Raw genomic sequence first — 24,359 nt, 5'->3', positions numbered from 1 at the left:
TTACAAATTTTTCATCAATTGTGCAAATTAATATGCCTTTTCATTATTATTTCAATACAATTGTATATTGTGTATAATATAACTTTATAATACTGTTTGTACTTATAACTATGTTATTATTATTTTGAGGACTCTCAGGAAGATTAGTTTTAACTAATGGGATCATCCTCTTGAAATAAAGATTATTTATTTATTTATTTATTTATTTATAAAAGGCCCCGATAAGACAATGTAAAACAATTCAAACGAGAAAACTATCGGCCTTATGTAAACCGTCTTATTTAATATGTAAAACAAATGAAAGAAAAACAAATATATAACACATAAACAAAGTTTAACTTAATTGTTTTTGGAAAATATAGAATAAATTAAATATATACCCATGTTGTTTAGCAAAAACATTTACTTCTGTCACGAGTTTCGTGTTTGTGTGTAATAAAATAAAATTAACTAAATTTAATTTAAACATAAGTTCAAAAGTCATTAAAAAACAAACTAAAATCCTGCGGATATGTGTCGCTTTCCACAACCTTATTTGTGAACTAAATATGCAATCTTTACAAAATATAAAAAACAAAACTTATAGAATAATAAAGTAGAAATTCGTGTCTCTGTTATGTAGCTTTCGATATAACTGTACAATGATCGCTTTATCGTCAAAAGACACACAATAAATAAACACATGACACAAAATAGAAAACTAAAGATTAAGCAACACGGACCCCACAAAAAACTAGGGATGATCTCAGGAGCCCCGGAAGGGTAAGCAGATCCTGCTCCACATGTGGCACCCGTCGTGTTGCTAATATATGATAACAAATCCGGTAAATAGTCTAATTCGGTAGGTCAAATTCATGAAAGGGAAGCGGATTGTAGTTACGACGTAAGGAACACATCCGATATCATTTGTGAAACGGTTATTCCATAACGGTCAACCAACTCATGCTGGCGTCCGTAAAATTAACGAAGGGAGGATTTCAACTTCACCAATTGTTTATATAAATCAAAATGTTGCGTCCTAAGTGTAACCAACACATTTTTTTATGTCAAAATTACACGGAAAACATGTCGATAATTGGCATGCTGATTTACATTCAGATAAATTTATATCGGGCAGAGGTGGCAATAAGCTACGAACTTACAGACTGTTGAAGGAAATTTTTAAACCGGAGGAATACTGCAAAATAGCTTTACCCTTCAGTCACAGAAGTGTTTTCGCCAAATTTAGATGTGGTGTAGCTCACCTAAGAATTGAAACAGGGAGATGTGAAAACATTGTTTTATAAAATAGAGTGTGCCATATATGTGACGTTTTTATTGAAGATGAAGCGCATGTTTTATTAAGATGTCCTCTTTATGCCGATTTTAGAAACCATTTATATTATGTTGCTGAAAATTTTAATGATCATAATTTTGATACTTTAGATGATAACCAAAAGTTGGTGTTTTTATTCTAAGATGTAAATATGATACGTGTGTGTGTCAAAACCTGTCATTTGATTTTAAAAAGACGTAGAAATTTTATATAGAATCATATTCAAAACAGTGTGGTCCTGGCCATTGATTGACGATCTAAATTATCCCATTGACTGGGACAGATTAGGTGAACGTTTGTCTGTAACGACCATTGCTCACTTCTTACTTATTATAGAATTTAAACTGTGGGGTCACCAAAGGTTCTTAACGCCTCTAACAATTAAAGAATTTGAAAAATTATTCAGGAATAACCTTTATGTTTAATTTGATTTATATTATTGATATAAATCAACACATTGTATTAGTCCGGATTCGTTTTTCGAATTGCTTTATTTAGGTGTTGAGAACCTTTGGTGACCCCACAGATTCAGTGTCTGTAACAAGTACACAGTGAGCAGTGGTTGTTACCGACAAACGTTCACCTAATCTGTCCCAGTCAATGGGATAATTTAGGTCGTCAATCAATTACCAGGACCACACTGTTTTGAATATGATTCTATTGTAAATAGTATTTTATTTCATATTGTGTATTATATCTATGCATTTTAATAGTATTTATAATTCTGTATAGAATGGCTCTCATTTTATTTAGTGTTATTTTACAATGTATAAAGATTGATTGTACTTGTTGACAGATGACATTGAATTGAAAATATAAATAATCACAATAGAAACGAAAGAAAATCTACAAAATATTATACAATTTCATAAAATGAATTTAAGCTTCAGATAGCTTTATCCAAACTAAAAAGAAATTAAAACTTTTTTCTTATTCAAATAAAACAAAATACGAAAAATATAATTCAACTTACCTGGTGTAAAACAAGAGAAAGTTCTAGCAAATAAAGATGTTTATTCCTGAAATCAATGAGTAATCAAAGTGACCGTTGAAAACCTAAATTGTTTTCATGCGGGCGCGGTCACATAATCACTGATTTCTGAACTTTCTCCTGTTTTCACCAATCAAAAGGTACTTTGTATCGTTGCCTTGACCACGACATATTTTCACTGGTTGGTCAATAATCAAGTCATGGGTGACAGGTGTTATTAACTTGAATAATTTCACAAATGAGTAATAGGAAAACTCATAAAAGGGTTCTTTAACAATAGCCGTAAAATTTACATGCAAAGTAAATAATTTAGCACCTACATGATTATTTGTTAATTGGCTTAATTACGTAATCTGAATACTAAAGTTGTATGTCATTCTTCTTTAACAAAAATTAACATTCCAAAAATAATGTAACTACCATAAGGAGACATTTTAGAAATTAATTAAAATTCAAGCTTCAAAATACTTTAAATTAATCATTTTTTTTTTTTTTTATTAATTTTCACATTAAGATTACCTTAAAGATTTACCCTTCGTAAATTTTACGGACGCCATCATGAGTTGGTTGACAGTTATGGAATAACCGTTTCACAGATGATATCGGATATGGTCCTTATGTCATTACTACAATATCCTTCCCTTTTCACGAATGTAACCTACCGAATAAGACTATTTATCGGATTTGTTATAACATAAGCAACACGACGGGTGCCACGTGTGGAGCAGGATTTGCCTACCCTTCCGGAGCACCTGTGATCACCCACATGTTTGGTGGGGTTCGCGTTGCTTAGTTGTCAGTTTTATATAGTATGTCTTCTGTGCTATTGTTTAATTGTGTGTCTTTTTATTTTTAGTCATGACTTTGTCAGTTAAATTTTGTTCTATGAGTTGACTCTCTCTCTGGTATCTTCCGTCCCTCTTTTAGTGTGGTCTATTATGTTAAAATTTTGTCTTTGGCAATTCATAAAGTTGTTATAGTTAAATGATGAATTACCAAAGACAAAATTTTAATATAATATAAATATCAATTTAAATCTTAATTAAACTAACTATATTGTACTAGCCGTATAGCTTGACAAAAATAAAGATGCTGACATACGTTGACAGCTGTCCAAACTTTTATGACATTTTGTGGAACTTTGCTAGACATAATACCGGAGTGAAATTTGAAATAATCCTGCTTTTAGAATTGAAGGAGAAAAGTTTTTAAAGTATAGAACAGTTAAACAATAATTGCATTTAAAGATCCTGCATATATAAATTGTATGAAATAAAATAAACTGCATTTTTCTATAACAATAAAGATATTATCAATAATACTCATTATAACGATCGTCAAAATATTTAACCAATTATACTTATTTATAACCGAAGCGTACGATTATAATTACATACATGTAAAGCATGATGCTTAGCGGTTAATTGATCAAACTAGTATATTACCAGATACTCCAAATACTACTCGTTTTTAGAGAGAAATAAGATTTTAATTTGTTTCAAATATTTTATTGAGTTTCAAAGCTCAAATAAACTTACAAAAATATGAACATTTTAAAACGGACATATTGCAGAATCATTTGACAAACAGCACATTGGACAAAATGCAAAAGTGTCGAACAAAAGGACAAACGGACCAAAAGTGTCGAACAAAAAGATAAACGGACCAAAAGTGTCGAACCAAAAGATATAAACGGACCAAAAGTGTCGAACAAAAAGATAAACGGATCAAAAGCAACGCAAACAAAAAGCACCTGTGTCTGACTAAAAGCATCATAATCAGACAAAAAGCAAAACGGACAAAAAGCGAAAGTGTGGGACGAAAAGCAAAATTACCCGACAAATAGCAAACTAACCAAAAGCAACCGTTACGGACAAAAATCAAAAGTGTCGGGATAAACTATCGGACAAAAGGCAAAAGCGGACAAACATTTAATATCGGATTGTTTTGATATAACTCACTATTTTGCAAAACTGTTTATAAATTATTGCGGAATCGCAATCTTGAATATAAAAAGTCTAAGAAGATATCATTGTGATGTCTTTTTCGTCATTTTTTTTAAGAGAAATTTTTAAAATATAAATTTTAATGACATTTATTGTTTGCATATGTTGTAAAACTTACCTTCAAACTTTTTTGCTGTAATTCAATGCCGACGTTTATAAATATAACTGTCTGAATTGAGTTTTAAAGTTTAAATTTAAACCAATTTTCCAACAATACGATAATTTATCAACCTATCAAGGACCGCGGATAACAAAAAACACACAGAACAACTGAACCTGTAGGATGTGTACATTCCACGAAGTGGGATGGGTTTCAACACGACAAGTACATGTATAAGGCTGCTAATTGTAAAAAGTGCGTGGTTGCATTTTTATTATCATCTGCCTGTCACTATGTTTTGATTGTTTGAGTAAGTGTATCCGGGTCGTATACTTAATTTTTGGGTAAAACTACTTTCGAATGATTCATAATTGTCTAGTATTATGAATAAGTTATTGTATGCAATGAATTGTTCAGGAAATATGCAATCAAAATGGTTGGGCAGCAACCATTTGATTTTCTGCGTCGAAAAACAATCTATTTTTTTCGCGACAAGACGAAAACAATTTTTTTCTTTCAATTTTAGCATTACATATAGTGGCAGCTGAGGATGTAACGAACAATTTCTTTTTTCAGAATTCAAACAAATTATTTTTTTCTCCAAAAACTGGAAACAAACGGGAAAAAAACCATAGCCCCCCCCCCCCCCCCCCAACCCGAAAATCAAATGGTTGCTGCCTTATTAAATGTGAAATCTATACTGAATAATGTTGGCTTATCGTTTGTATGGGTTAAAATTATGTATTTTTAGTAAAATTAGTATAAAATATTATGTTAAACAAATCTTATAAGACCAATTTGTACAAAAATGGCACGGTATGGCTGAAAGTGCCTCAACAGGGGAACTTTATCATTTAAAAGGGATTTCTGTCTTGAAGCTACTTGATGAAACTAAATAAACAACGCAGAGTACACTTGAGTAAACTGCGATGGTTAAATTTAAAATTCCCTATAGAAGCTAATTGCAGGAAAATATAACATGAGTGTGTAGTCGCTACAAAAAAAGGAGACATTTAAGCTCATTTATAAACTAGAGGCTCTAAAGATCCTTTGTCGCTCACCTTGGTCTATGTGAATATTAAACAAAGTAAGCAGATGGATTCATGACAAATTTGTGTAATGGTGATGTCGATGTGTTTGTACATCTTACTTTACTGAACATTCTTGCTGCTTACAATTATCTCTATCTATAATGAACTTGGCCCAGTAGTTTCAGTGGAAAATGTTAGTAAAAATTTACAAATTTTATGAAAATTGTTAAAAATTGACTATAAAGGACAATAACTCCTTAGGGGGTCAATTGACCATTTCAGTCATGTTGCCTTATTTGTAAATCTTACTTTTCTGAACATTATTGCTGTTTACAGGTTATCTCTATCTATAATAGTATTCAAAATAATAACCGAAAACAGCAAAATTTCCTTAAAATTACCAATTCAGGGGCAGCAATCCATCAACAGGTTGTCCGATTCATCTGAAAATTTATGGGCAGATAGATCTTGACCTGATGAACAATTTTAACCATATTAGATTTGCTCTAAATGCTTTGGTTTTTGAGTAATTCGCCAAAAACTGCATTTTACTTCTATGTTCAATTTTTAGCCATGGCGGCCATCTTGGTTGGTTGAGCGGGTCACCGGACACATTTTTTAAACTAAATACCCCAATGATGATTGTGGCCAAGTTTGGATTAATTTGGCCCAATAGTTGCAGAGGAGAAGATTTTTGTAAAAGATTACTAAGATTTACGAAAAATGGTTAAAAATTGACTATAAAGGGCAATAACTCCTAAAGGAGTCAACTGACCATTTCGGTCATGTTGACTTATTTGTAAATCTTACTTTGCTGAACATTATTGCTGTTTACAGTTTATCTCTATCTATAATAATATTCAAGATAATAACCCCAAAACAGTAAAATTTCCATAAAATTACCAATTCAGGGGCAGCAACCCAACAACTGGTTGTCTGATTCATCTGAAAATTTCAAGGCAGATAGATCTTGACCTGATGAACAATTTTACCCCCCATGTCAGATTTGCTCTAAATGCTTTAGTTTGTTGTCACTTGTTGTCGAGTATCGAGTTGCGAGTTAAGAAAGTCGAGTTGCGAGTTACGAAAGTCGAGTTGCGAGTTACGAAAGGCGAGTTGTGGGTTACAAAAGTCGAGTTGCGAGTTACAAAAGTCGAGTTGCGAGTTACAAAAGTCGAGTTGCGAGTTACAAAAGTCGAGTTGCGAAAGTCGAGTTGCGAGTTACAAAAGTCGAGTTGCGAGTTACAAAAGTCGAGTTGCGAGTTAAGTAAGTCGAGTTGCGAGTTAAGAAAGTCGAGTTACGAGTTACGAAAGTCGAGTTGCGAAATACAAAAGTCGAGTTGCGAGTTACGAAAGTGACACTCAAAATTGAGGATGTTAAAATAATATATGTCTTATACATTGGCTACAGATGACGGGGAAATGATGGGCGTGAATAAAACCAGTTTAAACCCGCCGCAAAGGAGTAGGTCCGGTAAGGACCGATTTTGGCCTCAAATTTCAGGTTCATCTGACGAAAGATTTTGACCACTTTTTAAACACGTAAGTGTCTATTTTATTTGAATCAATTGGTTTTTGTGAAGGATTCTAACTGATTTAGTCATTAAAAACGATCCGATTCAAGCTCAAATATGAAAAATCTACCAAATATACCGAAAAATGTCGCTTTTCAGATGGTTTTTGTCAAAAATGAAAGTGGCAGCATCCGTGTTCATCATCAACCTTTATTTATGTTATGAGTTATCATAAAATACAATTTACATTTAAATATTAAGGATGAACACGAATGCGGCCACTTTCGTTTTACACGAAAACCGTCTAAAATTGGACTAAAATGCTAGAATTGTGAAGATTTTAGTAGTATAGCATGACTTGATGGTGTTAGTACCCGATATTTATGCGTTGTATTGTCAAAAACAGCCAACATTTATTTAGCAGAAGCATTCTACTTTCCAATAATAAACTAAAATATAAAAAAGAAGATGTGGTATGATTGCCAATGAGACAACTATCCACAAAAGACCAAAATGATAAAAATTTACATTTGAACAATTTTGTAAAAAAGCTATATTTCGGGGCCAAAAAAAGGTCTTACTGGACCTATTCCTTTGTGTCTGACCTACTGGTATGCCAGGAACCTTTAGCCATTGTTGCTCTTGTATATGTTTTAATTTTGATTCATCTTTATTTTTAGCAGCATAGAATGGCGTCTATATTCTTGATCTATCTAATATTGTGTTTCGGGGCCTGCTCAGGGCTCCCTCTAGGTGTGTGATTTTTCGCTGTGTTGTAGTCCCAATGACCTTTGGTTGAATTATATATTTTGATTTGGTTGCTGTCTCTTTGACTCAATCCCCGTTTTTATTCTTTATTTTATAAATGTACATGTAGCTGTCAAAGATACTATTAAAAAACTACATTTGAGACATTTTATAGGTAGGATTTAATTGGAAAGTATATATAAAATGATTATTGCTACATCGTAATTTCATAAGTATTTTTTTAAATTATTGGGTAACTTATTAAACTGAGTCACTTAGGTTTAAACTTGAGTTATATAGTGTTCACATGTTTGATATTGTCAATTATAAGTTATTTTTAACTTAATTAAAACCGGAAAAATAACAAAACTATTCTTTTTTTTTTTTTTTTTTTTTTTTTTTTTGATTAAAATCGTGTTTTAATTGTAATTATAAGTATTATATACAAAATGTCAACGCTTTTACACCCCAATGAAGTTACAAAAAGAAGCATACAATTCTTAAATAAAGACAGACATCGACAACATTAAACAATTATAATTACGCATATATACAATAGTTACAGAAACTAATACACCATTGCGCATATAAATAATTACATGTAATGTTCAGTCCTACGTTTCAATGCTTAGTCAAAATCATACTTAGATATGTAAATTCATAACGAAGGAAGAAAAAGACCAGAAGAACATGGTCAAATAGTTGTACTTTTTAGATTAAAATGCAAGACCTTATAGGACAATAAAGTTATGTAAAGATTTATCTAAATGAATAATAACGTATTCTAATTAATTAATTAACAGATACATATACTTTCAATTTTGCCGATCTCTTCATCAAAATTCTAATCTCCATAATTTATTATTGTTTTATACTCAGAGGAAACATTTGTAAATTTGCATTAGCACGTGTACGCTGAAGGAAGTAATACCAAAAATCCAGTTTAAAACAATCCTAGTGTTAATATATTAAAAAGGTTGCACTTACTTTTTGTTAATTTTATTCCGGTAAAAGTTCAATTCGTTACCATATGGATAGGTTTCTTATTTCATTCAGAATGTTTTTTTTGTAAATAACATATTTATATCCACGTAAAGCATGGTAACATGTGTTTACTTATTTACATGATATTTATTGATTTTAGAATATTTCAAAAGTCAGATTTGCATATATTTATGATACAGTGTAATTTATTACGATTGTGCAGGTGAATGCACTTTCAAACGATTTTTCGTAAAATACGGTTAATATTCTTTATAGCTTGTTGACCAAACCAAATGTAATTGTGGGATTATTAACATGGGGAATGTGTAAGAGATTGACATAGACAGACTGAAATTAAATTTCGGTTGTTAGAACTTTAAGTCTGTTTTGGGGTTTTCCGTTTGGTGAAGTACGTTTAGAGATTTCGTGTAACGATCGAATGAATAGTTTATTCCTATATTTTATGCAGGTTGAGGACATATACACACACGTGTTAGGATCACGCAATTTTCACAGATTTAGGAATATCTTTGTGTTTCTAATGTAGGATTTTTGTTCTCTCCCAACATTAGCTATTTAAGGTTTTATGTACCATTTCATCATTTGATGCTCTTATTGTAAAGCAATAAGCAATATGATAGCGACCGTTTTCTTTTCGTCTTTAACATGCTACTTGTATAATTTTATTGCAAGTTTCTCTTCTGGTGTAGATTAGTACGGAAGCGTATTAGCGCCACACATTTTTTTTATAATTTTTCTTCCTATGTTACAACGTAAATATCTTGATTTCAATTATTCATTTAAGTTTTGTATATATGTCCGTCTGTCATTTATTTCGGATGTAATTTACTAGTAGATGAAAAAAGAAACATACATACAAGGCCAAATCATTATAATAAATATGCATAGGAATAATTGAATACTTGAAGTGCAATTATACATAAATTAAGACTGATTTGTGCATCAGGAAAGTATATAATTTAACAAGAAAATAGAAAAAGTTTAGCATACAGTCATATTTAAATTGAAAGATAAAAAATAATGTCATACAATTGTGAAATCTCCAAGTCAAATAGACAAAATGATCTTTCTGCTTTTTAAAAAAAAATCTCAGAATATGAATAAGATTCTTTGATAGAAAGTCATTGAATTTTCATTTCAATAAAATGAAGTATTTTTAAGGAGCTTGGGTAGCAATTTGAATAGAGAGAACATAATTTTTTTTTTTTTTTTTAAATTTATCATATTTTAATGAAATCTGTACATTTGTTAGTTTAAAACATCAAGTACCGGTACCTTATCCCGGCCTCGTTAACATTAGTAAATATCATATTTATACAGTTGTTAGTATTTGTTAGTATTATACATTCAATTTTCAATATTTGAAAGAAAAAAAAAAAAAGAAAAATAAACAGAACGAAGTTTACTAATGAGATTTTCAAATACAATTATTTGTATAACAAATGCACAGGTTTTGAAAAATATATATACTGTTTTCTATATTAAATTTCTCTTTTCCTTATTTGCACATGAACATAATAGGTTACACACATTTGTATGCATAATAGTTATATACACTAAAAAATAGTTTGATACATTGCAGATAATGATTTTAAGACAGAGGCTGTTTGGATATGAAATATATACACTATATGTGAAGTCTATTTGTTTTTTTTTGTTGTTTTTTTTTATGATAGTAAAGGAGTCCAGGGGTTCCAGCAGTTTTCTGCCCTACTAAGTAATTTATTTTTATAGAATATATTTTTTTCTATCAATAAGTTTTCCTTCAAATAATTTTTAAGTGCTATTATATTGGTTTGTTCCATAGCTAATTTGCTTCTATAGATGTAGAATTTTGTTAGCAGAAGTATTATGTTTCTTATATCATTTTTATCTGTTTTTGTTAAAATACCAAATAAAACCAAATCAATATTTAAAGTTAGTTCTATTTCTGTCTTCTCAAATATCCAGAAGTTAAGGTCTTCCCATAATTTTGATATATATGGGCACGTCCAGAATATATGTTCTATTGTTTCGACCCCTCCGCACCCAAAACTGCAAATATTTGTATCTTTAATTTTTATTTTAAGGAGGAGTTCATTTGTGCCTAAGATTCGATGTATTATTCTGTATTGAAACCACTGCAATTTTGAATTTTTTGTTATATGAAAGGGCAGTACATGAATATTTTTCCAATTGAAGTTTGCATTGAGAATTAATGACCATTTTTGTTCACATTTTTGTTTAGGATTTGATTTGTTACCATTCAAAATGTTATACATATCTTTTGAACCTTTCTGGGATTTAAAAAAAACCTTTAACACTGAGGGCAAAACAGGACCGTTTTCTCTCTTTAAGTCATTTGGACATATTTGATATTCTTTTAAATACTTTTTGATTGACGAAATTAGGCCTTGATATGTGAGAAAATTAGTTTTAATATTGTATACCTTATTAAAGTGATCAAAAGTCATAAAATTTCCATCTTCCTGTAACAAGTCATTGATCAGCCAAACCCCTTTTTTTGTCCAATCTTTATATAGTACTGGATTGTTACCAATCTTTATTCTATCATTCTTCCATAAAGGGCATGTTTTAATTTGACAGTTATTTTGTACATTTTGTAGATCTTGCCAAGCGTCAAATACTTCTTTCCAAAATGGATTATTCAACTTTTTATAAGGACCAAGAAATTGCATTTCCAAAAAATTCAAATTTTCTGAAAAGAGGAATAGTTTTACTAGTTTTGAATTATTTCTATTAATTCTTCTTATCCAGGTTAATTTAAGACCTTTTATATAGTTTTCAATATTTATCATTTTTAGTCCTCCTAAACAGTGCGGTTTGGATAAGGTGTCTCTATTGACTTTATCTGGTTTGTTATCCCAAATAAAGGAAAATATTTTTTCAGTAAAATGTTTCAGCTTTGTGCTATTTGGACTAGGTATGGATAGGAATAGATGGTTTAATTTTGATAATATAAGTGTTTTAATCACTGTATTTTTTCCAATTGGTGAGAGTATTTGATTAGTCCAAGTTTTTATAATGTTTTCAATTTCTTTTAACCTTGGGTTATAGTTTAAATTTTCAATTTCACTAATATCCACTGAGAAATTTATCCCAAGAAGTGTAAATCTGCTGGAACCCCATTCCAATCCCCACTTGACACACATAGTTTCTTGGCTAAACCTTTTCTTCCCAATCCAAACAACCTTGGTCTTGTCTAAGTTTATATTGAGACCTGATAAATCTGCATATTTATCTAGAGTACGGAGAGATGCATCCAAAGATTCAGGTGATCCATCAAGTATAAGAGAGGTATCATCTGCATATTGTGATATGAGATATTCTGAGTCATCTATAGTGATTCCTTTAACCTTGTCATTATTTCGTATAAGTATACCCAGTATTTCTGCACATAGTAAAAATATATAAGGTGATAGGGGATCCCCTTGTCGGCAGCCCCTCTGAATCTCAAAAAAATCTGAGAGATGGCAATTTTGAGTTACTGCAGATTGAATCTTAGTATAAAAAGTAGTGATCCAATGTTTAATAGAAGGCCCAAAATTAAAAAAGTCTAATACACTTTCAATAAAACTCCAAGAAATTGAATCAAACGCCTTTTCAAAATCAATAAGGAGGAGAATACCAGGTATATCATGTTCTTCTGTATACAATAAAATATCATAAATTAGTCTAGTATTTTCACCAATATATCTACCAGGAATGAACCCTGTTTGATCATTATTTATGAGAAGTGATAAAATAGACTTCAAACGCTCTGCGATACAGCTAGACCCTAGTTTATATATTGTGTTTAAAAGACTTATTGGTCGCCAGTTTTTCATATATTGTCTTGGTTTATCTCCCTTTGGTATACAAGTAATTATCCCTCTTTTTTGGGATACTGACATTTCACCCATATTATACCCATAGTTGATTGATCTAAGAACAAATTTACCTAAATCTATCCAAAAGAATTTAAAAAACTCACTGGTGTATCCATCAGATCCTGGGCTTTTGTTACTTTTCATTCTTTTAATAGCAGATGTTAATTCTGAATAGGAGATTTTTCCCTCAAGGGTATCCCTTATTTCATTTGTTAACTTGGGAACGTCTAAAAATGGAATTTCCTTATTGAGATCAACACTATTTATTGTATCTTTCTTTGAATATAAATTTTTATAGAAGTTTTTAGCTTCCAATAAAATATGTTCTTGTTTGTTTATTAAACAGCCTTCATTATTGACTAGTTTTGGAATTGTTTTATTAACAAAGTTCTTAGTTTCTAAGTTGAGAAAATATTTTGAGGATCTTTCTCCTTCTTCTACCCATTGCATTTTTGAGCGAACATAGTGACCACGCATTTTTTCTTGTCTTAAAATTTGTAATTCAGATTTCTTTTGGTTGAGATCTTCAAGAGCTTCTGTGGTTTGTATATTTTCTTCTAATTTTTGAATTTCATGTATTAAAGCATTTTCCAATTTATTTTTTTCTTTCTTTTTATATGATGCAAAGGAAATTGTTTTACCCCTAATTTCTGTCATTAATGTTTCTAAGAACAGCTGATCATTTATTGTAAATTGAATATCTAAGCAATCAATCTGGTCCAGTGAGTCTCTATTGTATACTAAAGTTGCATATTGATCTTTTACTTGTTTTATTTTTTCTTTAACAGATTTAACATATTCCATATCGTACAATAAACTATTATTAAACTTCCACAAACCCTTCCCAATGTTGAAATCACTTATTTTAAAGTGTAGAACTATAGGTGAATGGTCAGATCTATAGCTGTGTTGAATTTCTACTTCTTTTACATTTTGATAGAAACTTCGAGATATAAGAAAAAAGTCAAGCCTAGCTTGCTTCAGAGGATGAGTTTTTCTCCATGTAAATCGTTTCTTGTCTGGGTAGTATTCTCGAAAGGGATCAATTAGATCATAAGTTTCAATAAGTTCAAAGATTTTTTCTCTTGCTCTTGGATTATTTATATTAAGATAGTTGTATGTATCTAATGCCTGATTTTGAACTAAGTTAAAATCCCCTGTCAGAATAACTTGTTGGTAATTAAAGTTTTCTATTATTTCATTAACTTTATTATAAAAAGATGGTGAGTCATTATTTGGTCCATATAAATTAACAAGTGTTATATTTTTACCTTCAATTGAAATATCTACACCAAGAAAATTTCCATTATCATCTTTCTTTATCTTATTTATTATCTTACAAAACTATTCTGCTGGAGCTGGTAAAATAGCCCCGAAGGGAGTCGACAAAACAGCCACTGCCATAATTATACGTTGAAACGAAATATTATTCTAAATAAGTCACATACTTTTAATTCAAGACCTGAACTATAAAATCATTACAATAATCATTGTTAAGTAACATATATTCATTACATTTCGTTTAACATCTAGACTTGTAATAATATACAAATGTAGTTCCCTAAATATATATGTACAGACACATTCTCAAATATACATAACAACACAAATTTTGAGAGATATGAAAAATTAGCAAAAATGCTGAAAAATATCTCCTTGAAAAACATCTCCCTACAGATCATCTTTGTACATGCTGGACAACTTGTAATGACATGTTGTTCATGTTCAACTACATTTCTTACAAATCCTTTATAATGGTATCTTGCTATATACAAAGTTTTATATCTTGTCTCTTTCTATTTTGAGATCGTGGGCACTTTTTCTAATTTTACATATGGCGACACTTCATTAAAAAGTTGTTAACATATTCATGTAGATACATTTCTTTAGAAAAACAAGTTTTTAATTTGAAAATAAAAATCTAATTTACTACTCTTTGTATCTATTCTTTTTGTGTTCCAAAATTTTGCCAAACTATAACAAAGTTTTCGCTTTACTGACTTGATAACAAAGTCAAGCTTTACTTCCAAATTATGAATATTTCAGCTTTTTGAAAAAAATAATGTATGTGTATGGATGATTTAAAGCATTCAATATTATCAGTGAACATGTTTTTGTTACACATAAAGTATCATAAAATTATAGTAAACCATCTTTCAAATTGTTTTTTTTTTAATTTTTAACCGATATTTCATAATTGATAATACAACTGAAAAATATAAAGGGAACATATCAAGCTCTCCTAGCACAGCTATAAAGTTAGAAGACTATTTGTTTAACCTTAAATATATTTCATATATTTTAAAATTGGATTCAGCTAAAAAAAGTCGTTATATATATGTTATAGAGTAAAATTACTTGGATTGTAAGATGATGAAGTTCGCAATTTGAATATTGCTTATAGAGATTTTTTGTATAACTCTCCCTTTCCATGCTTAAAAAGTCAATATACATTTTAAACTTAGATACTTATAATTATTAACACATTCTATTATATCTTTTCGCAATACAAGTATTCTTTTAAAAGTTTTCCAGGTTTGTTAAACATATTAACTTTTTGAACTCTAAACACCATTTTACAGTACAGGATAAATCTATCACGTCGTTTTTGAAAGACTTGCCTTGGAACTAGAAAAAAAATAACAAGATACTCTGCATACATGAGGCAGTCAATTCTGCATTTATATCAACAGCATCTGGGGTTTCATTGAATGCATCCAGTAAAATCATTTATAAAAATCTTGAAAAGGTTGGGATTCAAAATATCCCCTTAGTTTACTCCAATTTGGGAATAAAAATTAGAAGTAAGCACATTGTCTTTTTTAGCACATAATTCACTTTTATAGTACATATCTCTCACGATTGCATGGAAATTACTACCGATATTTGGCATCAAAGCACACGTTTTTTTTAAAACGATAGATGGAATAATGAAAACGGAAAAGATCGATCTTCAATCGGTCTTAAAAAGTCTACTTCCAGATATCGAAGGTTTTAAAAGATCAATCTTATTTGAATCGATCTTTTTTCAAGTGTAAATATTTTAATGCTTAGATCGATCGCTTTTGTTATATTCTGATATGAAAATAATTCAGCGCATGTTGGGCGTTTTTAAAAATGATGGATGGAATACGAAAAGTTAACAACGATTCGGCTAAATTTTTTTTTATCTTCTAAATCAATAATTTCTTTTTGTTATCTGCAAATCCTCATTTTCAAACGAATTGGCCGTTGTTATTAGGCGATAGTCACATATCTTTTTCTAATGACCGGTGATGTATGATCCAAAATAATGATTAATAAGTCCATACGAAATTTCAATGAGCAACCTATTTTCTCAATGAGTTTGCAATGTGTTATAGTTCGCGCGAGATGCAGAATTTCCTTTACTATTCTATTTTTAGGATTATTTGTTTACGAAAGGTAATTTATGGTCATATCGGTTCTTTTTATGTTGTAGTGTAAACGCATTGGATTAAATAAGATCGATCTCGTCCATTAACAGATTAAGGATACATCATTTTTAAAATGCTTCCAGAACTTAACTTATATTAGACTCTTATAAATAAGTATCACATATATCTGTTTCAAATCTCACAATCACGGGAAAACCTATGCTCGGGTACATGCATGTTTTGTTTATCAAATGTGAATCAAACCTGAAAATTCGGTGTAAACAATATTTTTGTAACTTGCAACTCGACTTTCTGAACTCGCAACTCGACTTTTGTAACTCGCAACTCGACTTTTGTAACTCGCAACTCGAATTTCTTAACTCGCAACTTGCAACTCGACGATAAGAAACCCTCCAACAGTTTTGGATTTAGGGGCCAAAAACAGGTCCAAAATAAGCATTTTTCTTTGTTTTTGCACAACAACTTTAGTATAAGTTAATAGAAATCTATAAAATTTTAACACAAGGTTAATGTCCACAAAAGAAAGGTTTGGATTGATTTTGGGAGTTTTGGTCCTAAGGAATTAGGGTCCAAAAGGGTTCCAAATTAAACTTTGTTTGATTTCATCAAAAAATGAACTATCGGGGTTCTCTGATATGCCAAATCTAACTGTGTAGTCAGATTCTTAATTTTTGGTCCTGTTTTCAAATTGGTCTACATTAAGGTTCAAAGGGTCCAAAATTAATCTTAGCTTGATTTTAACAAAAAATGAATTCTTAGGGTTCTTTGATATGCTGAATCTAAACATGCAGTTAGATTTTTAAATTATGGGCCCAGTTTTCAAGTTGGTCCAAATCAGGGTCCAAAATAATAATATTTTAGCATTGTGCAATAGCAAGAAGTTTTCAATTGCACAGTATTGCACAATAGCAAGAAATCTTCAATTGTACAGTATTGTGCAATCAGAGGCAGATTTAAGGGGGGCAGGGGCTCCCTGTTTGGGAACAAATTTGGTTGATTATAAAGGGAATCACTGGAGCAGGCCCCCTCTTAGGCAGTCAGTGGGCCCCCACTTATGAAAATTTCTAGATCTGCCAGTGGCAATAGCAAGAAATCTTCAATTGCACAGTACTGCGCAATAGCAAGAAATATCTAATTGCACAATATTGCGCAATAGCAAGAAATTTTCAATTGCACAGTATTGCCAATAGCAAGAAATATTCAATTGCACAGTATTGTCCCGTTTTCAAATTGGTCTACATTAAGGTCCAAAGGGTCAAAAATTAATTTTGTTGCATTTCAACAAAAAATGCATATATGAGGTTCTTCAATATGCTGAATCTAACCATGTATTTAGATTTTTAACATTTGGGCCTGGTTATCAAATTGGTTCATATTGAGGTCTAAAGGGTCTAAAATTAAACATTATTTGATTTCTTCAAAAATTGAATTCTTGGGGTTTCTACGATACCATGTATTTATATTTTGGATATTGAACCATAATAGGTAAATGTCCAATTTAAAATTTAAGTTTTTAAGTTGAAGCTCTTAGACCACATTCATTCTGTGTCAGAAACCTATCATGTTGTGTCAACTATTTAATCACAATTCAAATTCAGAGCTGTATCAAGCTTAAATGTTGTGCCCATACTTGCCCCAACTGTTCAGGGTTCGACCTCTGTGGTTATATAAAGTTGCACCCTGTGGAGCATCTGGTTGGAATAAGGGAAAGGGTGAGGTGAACAAAAATTGGGGGAGAGGGGGATAAATTTTTCTCATTTCAGATTTCAGAAATTAAAAAGAAAATTACTTCAAGTATTTTTTTTGAAAGAATTAATATTCAACAGACTTGGTAAATTGCTCAAAAGAAAGAAAAAAAAAGTTCATTAGACCACATTCATTCTCTGTCAGAAACCTAAGCTGTGTCAACTATTTAATCACAATCCAAATTCAGAGCTGTATCCAGCTTGAATGTTGTGTTCATACTAGCCCCAACCGTTCAGCGTTCGGCCTCTGTGGTCGTATAAAGCTGCGCCCTGTGGAGCATCTGTTCAATTCATTTGTATATTTCTTAATTTGTGTGAATTAACATTGTTACAGTAAATGTTAATAACTACACTTTCATACCACAACAAATATTGTATCATGTACTAGTATCACTTATATTTGTATCCATATAACAAAACAAAAAATGAAAAGGAATAATTTTGCAATACTTTTTGAAAACTATAACTTTTTGGATATTTAGACATATTAAGACTAATTAAGTAGATGTTGATAATGTCTGCTTGACATAGTTGAAATTCTATCAGATGACTTTTAGAGCAGTTATGAGTCGTTGGAGCATGCTCACAAAGGTTCTTTTGGTGAAATCATTTTCATATTGGTCAAAATTTTTCTTTGCTTCGACCAGCTTTGCAGGAGATATAATCAAAGAATTGATATAAATCAGCACAGAGGTTTACTTCCTAGCACATTTAGCCCCAAGCATCATGCCAGACATTGTCATGACTAAAAACCAATAAATGTATTCTAATCTGAGGAACAATTCGAAAATTTAACAAAAACAAATTACTAATTATACTGACGATCCACCACAAAGTAATATAAATAGAACCATACAAATAGTAAGCAAATATATATACAAAAAAAATGGTATGATTGCCAATGAGACAATTCTCTACAAGAGACCAAATCGACTTAGAAATTAACAACTACAGGTCACACTGTACGACCATAAACAATGAGCAGAGCCAATACCGCATAGTCAGCTATAAAAGCCCCCAAAATGACAATATAAAAACAATTCAAACGAGAAAACTAATGGCCTTATTTATGTTAAAAACAATAAACCAAAAAACTAATATATATCACATAAATAAACGACAACCACTGAGTTACAGGCTCCTTATATCATGATCTCCAATCTAGATATCATCTCCCATTTAGAAAAAAAAATGAACCTATTATGTGATGCTCTCTTAGCTACAAAATGTATCCAAAATCAAAGATGTAGAACATATTCTATCATAATCATTTGGTATCTAATGTAATTACTGTCATCTCCATGCCCGTCTTGAACAATAAAAAAAATTTAAATAAATAACACTCCTAATGCTCAGATCGGTTATCACCGTGCAACACAGTTACTACACATATAGGAAAAACGTAGATCTCCTTTTGTCATAAGACACTGTCAAACATCCAAACATACTATCCACACTCATCTGTGTCCACACTTGTTCCGTTATCAAAATATTATACATTTATATAAGTATCTAACAAAGTTAAACAACCTTATTTTTTTTAAACAGAGCAGAAAATTTCAGAAACTTAATGTTTGGTTCTCTCTTGACACATTTGCTATTATGGTCTTAAGAAACGATGAATGTCCGTCGTAAGGGGACAGTTAATTGCTGACCCGTGTAAAGAGAGAGCAATATATCTTGCATATAAAATACACCTTTGTAACTTTCGAAAAAGCAAGGCAGCAATAGTACCCGCAAAGTGGAAAAAGATAAACATAAGTTGTAAAAATTTGTTTTCCCAATCCACGATAAATTAATATATGTTTAATCTAAGGGTTGTGGTTGCATTACATCATCTACCTTACCTTTCCATTATTTATGAGCTCTGTCTTTCCCTTTCAAGATGCACACTGACTTAGTATAGGTATTATCAACTAACCTTAAATTGTTAACCAAGGTGAAGATTAAAATCTAAACGTTGAGACCCAAGTTTCATTGAGATTCAGCGATCAGAACCTGACATACTTGTATTTGATATGAGTTGGAATTGCATAAAACAAAACACCATATCATAGTCCGAGATTGCTCTCTGTTCGACAGTCCGTTTATTAGTTGGGACTGTCAGAATTAAAAGCACAGTCAAAATCGGAAAAAGAAGGAAAGATGTACGAGCCTGACATTGACTATCCTATGTTACACAAACGAAAGTTCTGTTACCTTCATATGGAATTCGAATCAACAAATTATATGCATATTTGCGATTATTTTTTTTTAACACAGACTGAGACAGTTTTCTTATATAATATATGTCTACAATCCCCAAAACTGGCCATTGGACTTCAGAACAATCTAAAAAAAGGGTGATCTTATGGTGCCAACAATAGTACATAATAAGAATATATTTATCATTTAGACCTGTAAGTTTCCACGTCTCTTGTATTTTGACTTTCAACATTATATGTACATGTACATGTAACTTATCTGTTTCAGTCTGAAGTACTTTAATTGTCTTTAAAATACATTCAATACCAAAATTTCAACTTCAAAAGTACATGACAATACAATGAATAAAACACCATAACTCGGAAATGTAAGATCTAACATTTACAAATATCGGAAGGGAGCTCAGGTCAATAGTAAACCGAAAACCGGCGTATAAAAAGAAAAATATAGGAATCAATTTACCAAGGAACTTAAATTGCTCATTGTGTTTACGCAACAGTGCTTGTGCATGCATTACAGTCATTCTCTGCTTCTGTTCTGTTGATTTTAATATAAACTGATTACCATATTTTCATTCTATTTCTCTTTTCTGTTTTGGTAAGGTGCAGTCATCCAAGAGGACGGTAACTCGTATCGAAAAGGTCCTTCTTTAAAAATGTCAAAATCAAAAAGTCAAACACATCAAATTTACGAACGGAAAACAACTTTCATATTCCCGACTTGGTGCAGGCAATTCCTCCTGTAGATAATGGTGGACGCAAAAACAATAAGAACTTAAGATACGCCTTTTTTAATCTGCAGAAAGAGTGTGGTTTTACTAAAAAAAAGTTGGATGTAAAGGTAAAAATCAATTTCAGAATTAATAGGATAGAGATCGAAAATAGAATATTGGTATTCAACTTAATTATTTTCGCGGATACTTTTTTTTGCGCCGCGGCTATTTAATTATGCAATTTTCTAATTAACTTGATATAGTTAATAATGAATTGATCCAAGATTTACATATTCGCGACGATTTGTATTGGCGTTACTTTCCTTCTCGCGAAAGTCGCGAAAAATAAATTTGGTTTACAGTATCTGGTTACATGTATTCAGTAAAAGGTGTGATAAGTAAAATGAAACTGAACAAAAGTTTGAACTACCATATCTTTGTAAAAGAAGGTAATAATACCAGCCAACATATGAAACCTTTAATGAGGAAGATCTCCTCCAAATTCACCCAAGTCATATGACATAGTTAATGAGAGTGTATATACGAATAAGTCCTGAAATAAGTTTGCTTTTAAAAAAATTCAAGCCTTTAAGTTAATTAAAGATAACATACCTTTGAAAGCTGTTCGTCCGATATTTAAACTGCCGAAAAGTTATCTGAACACAATATATAACTGAGAAGGTCAACCCACATGTAATTTGTGCACCGATAAAGTAATATTGACCAACTTTTATCGGAGTGTCTGGGTGGGTTTGGCGTCTTCATTTCTGTACCCTCAAATAGAGGTAAGTTTACTCTACTTATTTTATTGTTTGTGAATTACAATCTATTTGTTGTTATAGTTAACATCCGATTATTCTCTATTATTTATTGTTTTGCCCATTTTCTCATATTTTTACTTTTTTCATATAATTCTCAATTATATGTTAACCCTATTCAGACCTTATCCATTGATCGTTTTCCCTATTTTCTGTATTGTATGCCTTTATCATGTACTAAGCGAAAGGTTCTCTTAGGGGATGAATTTAACAACCATACATTACTATTTTTAAGAAGCCCAACATACTGATTTCCGCGATACGCTTTTGTCGGGAAATATAATTCATCAGTTATGATCGAAGCAAAACGTTTGGATGGTATTTAAAAGACATTATGATAGTTGAAAAACATACAACCCAAAAGATCCTAAATTATAAATTTAAAAATATAAACAGAACAGTAAAAAACGGTTAAAGGTTATCTTTGTCTGAGAGCAGTTCAACCTTGTAAATAGAGATTTCATGATTAAGGTTTTCTAATATAAAATCTTATTTGAAAAAAAAGTACACCATTGAAATATCATTTTCATTGACACTGACATATACTTTTTATATCCACACATTGTATTTGATTATATTAATAAAGAGATAGATGGACAATTACAGGTGTGCCACTGCGACCAGGTAACCAACAAGGTCGGGTTTATTGCTCATGTTGTAGGGGACATCGCTTGAATGTGTAATGATTGAATCAAGTCTATGAAACATGGTATATTATATTTGTTTGTTTTACTCTGAACTAGCTTTCAGTAACTCCAAGTGAATTTTAAATCATTCTAGCCTTTTTTATACTGATTTTTATAGATTGATATACAATAACCTACAAGCAATCATTGGGCATAGAAAAGTCAAAGATCATTACAGTTTTCCTTCTTGTGAAATTGGTGTATAATATTGCGAAATACAAGTACTTATAAACTTATAAAGAACGTTCTATTTTCTTACTATAGACCTTCTTTACCGTTTGATGTCAACTTTGCGATTATACAAAAGCTAGATGTAGACTCAGTCAGTACTCCATTTTAGCAATCTGCGTATGCGATTTTACTTGTTTATGAATTTCATATGAATTCCCAATGTTTGAAATGAGAGGAAAAGGTGTCATTTTTCATATTTTGAAAGACTTAAGTTATAAATTTATTTTTTTCGGTCGGAATCCTATTAACAAAACGATTAACATAGTTTAAACCTTTTAAAAAAATCAAATCTGCATGAACTCGATTTAAAAGTCTCTCTCATGTTTGGACATGTCTTTTCGCCTACGCTTTTAGATATCACTATTAATTGTAACTATTTTCTCTATTTATCATTCAAGAAGTACATTTGATTAAGGATGAACTATTCATATATTTTAACAATAATCAAAGTTACAACAACAACAACAAAGCTGCGCGTCAGCCTCGTTATCAAATCTCATTTTGTAAGTCCTAACAATTGATGTCCTTTTATTTTTTTTTGTTTTATGAATATGTTAATTGTTTGTGTGAAAGTTAATCATTCTTAATTTCTCATTTGTGTAACTATATACAAACAGGGATTTAATGATTGATTAGTTGTTGGTTGTTTAATGTCCATTGGCAAATATCTCGTGGATGTTCAAGAAGAGAATTCATTAAAATGACGACTAAATATATAATGTACAGGTCTTTTAAAGAGGCCGCCAAAGATGAAGTCTGGAAATTATGACTGCAACTGGAAATTGAGGGTAAATTGCATAAGGACAGACATTTGCCCTCGTAACATGCCAAATACGGACCACTCAAAGAGTTGTTTAAGATTCTTAGAGAAATGAGAATTTTAATTTAAAAGAATGTGAAATTTATTTTCGTTTGAAAAATTAAAGGATTTTTATAGATATGACGTTTTGATCAAAACTTCGAATCTCGCTGATCAAAATTAAACATTTATTTGAAAAGAAATTAATATAAAGGTTTTATTTATTTATCAAATAAGTAAACAGATGTGGGTTTTCCGGGTGTTCAAGTAAGTTAATATTGACATTCGGAATACTTTGTTCATGTCAAATTTAGTATACACAATTGATGCATAATTATATTCTATTTTTTTTTAGAAATGACTACAAAGGGATACATGTATGTGGTTAGAGTATTTGCAGTGGTGCATGCTCAATATAAGACCCCGTTTAAACTGGCAACGAAACTGAATCGATCTTTATTTGAATCGATCTTAAAAACAGATCGCGTTTACATTGCACAAGCAAGATCGAGATCGATCTTATTTAATCCAGTGCGTTTACACTACAACATAAGAAGAACCGGTCTGACCTTTATTTTCCTATCTAAATATAACAAACACCTGAAAAAAGATCGATCGAGATCGATATAAGCGTTTACACCAAAAAAAAGATCAATTCGAATAAGATCGATTTTTTAAAACCACCTCTAGAAGTAGACTTTTTAAAGTCCGATTGAAGATCGATCTTACCCGTTTACACTGGACCAAAGATCGATCTTAGCAATCTTTTTTGTCAGTGTAAACGGGGTCTAAGTAAATAATATGATTTTTGTTAAGTAGATGATAATGATGAAATTTTATAATATGCATATTCAGAACGAAAATATGATAATGCACTATGAATATTAACCCTACTTTGTACTAGACCGACAGGATTTTAAACAGGCTAGTTCACAAGGTACATGTAACAGTCAAGAGGAAGACATGTCATCTTACCCTAACACATTATTCTGATTTCGAGCCGACCAGTCTTTGCTCTTACTTCTAATGCCGCGTGCTTAGCGGAGAAGCAACCCATATCAATTATATGGTTTGGTTTGACCCGGCCGGGGTTCAAACTAACGACCTCCTAACTCGAGACGAACACGCTACCTCGAGACCAACGAGGCAGTTTTATACTTTAGAAGCAA

At 31.0% G+C, this 24,359-nt stretch overlaps 1 protein-coding gene across 4 annotated transcripts in view; it reads right to left on the bottom strand.

Annotated features, from left to right (window-relative positions):
- The window catches only part of LOC134695870 (uncharacterized), a 29,728-nt gene extending 8,316 nt beyond the window's left edge, over positions 1-21,412 (bottom strand). Inside the window, exons 1-2 of one of the 4 annotated variants that reach the window (XM_063557336.1) lie at positions 2,289-2,408; positions 1,143-1,244 (exon numbers count right to left, since the gene is read on the bottom strand). The gene's annotated coding sequence lies outside the window, so the exon portion shown is untranslated. Of the gene's footprint in view, positions 1-1,142; positions 1,245-2,288; positions 2,508-4,430; positions 4,569-21,268 lie in introns of those variants that run through there. The other 3 variants (XM_063557332.1, XM_063557335.1, XM_063557333.1) reach the window with 3 other exon arrangements.
- Positions 21,413-24,359: the final 2,947 nt, after the last annotated feature.

Source organism: Mytilus trossulus, chromosome 14, assembly GCF_036588685.1.
Source record: "Mytilus trossulus isolate FHL-02 chromosome 14, PNRI_Mtr1.1.1.hap1, whole genome shotgun sequence".
Taxonomy (NCBI): domain Eukaryota; kingdom Metazoa; phylum Mollusca; class Bivalvia; order Mytilida; family Mytilidae; genus Mytilus; species Mytilus trossulus.
The sequence above is the reverse complement of the archived record's forward strand: the minus strand, read 5'-3'. Positions and strand labels throughout refer to the sequence as shown.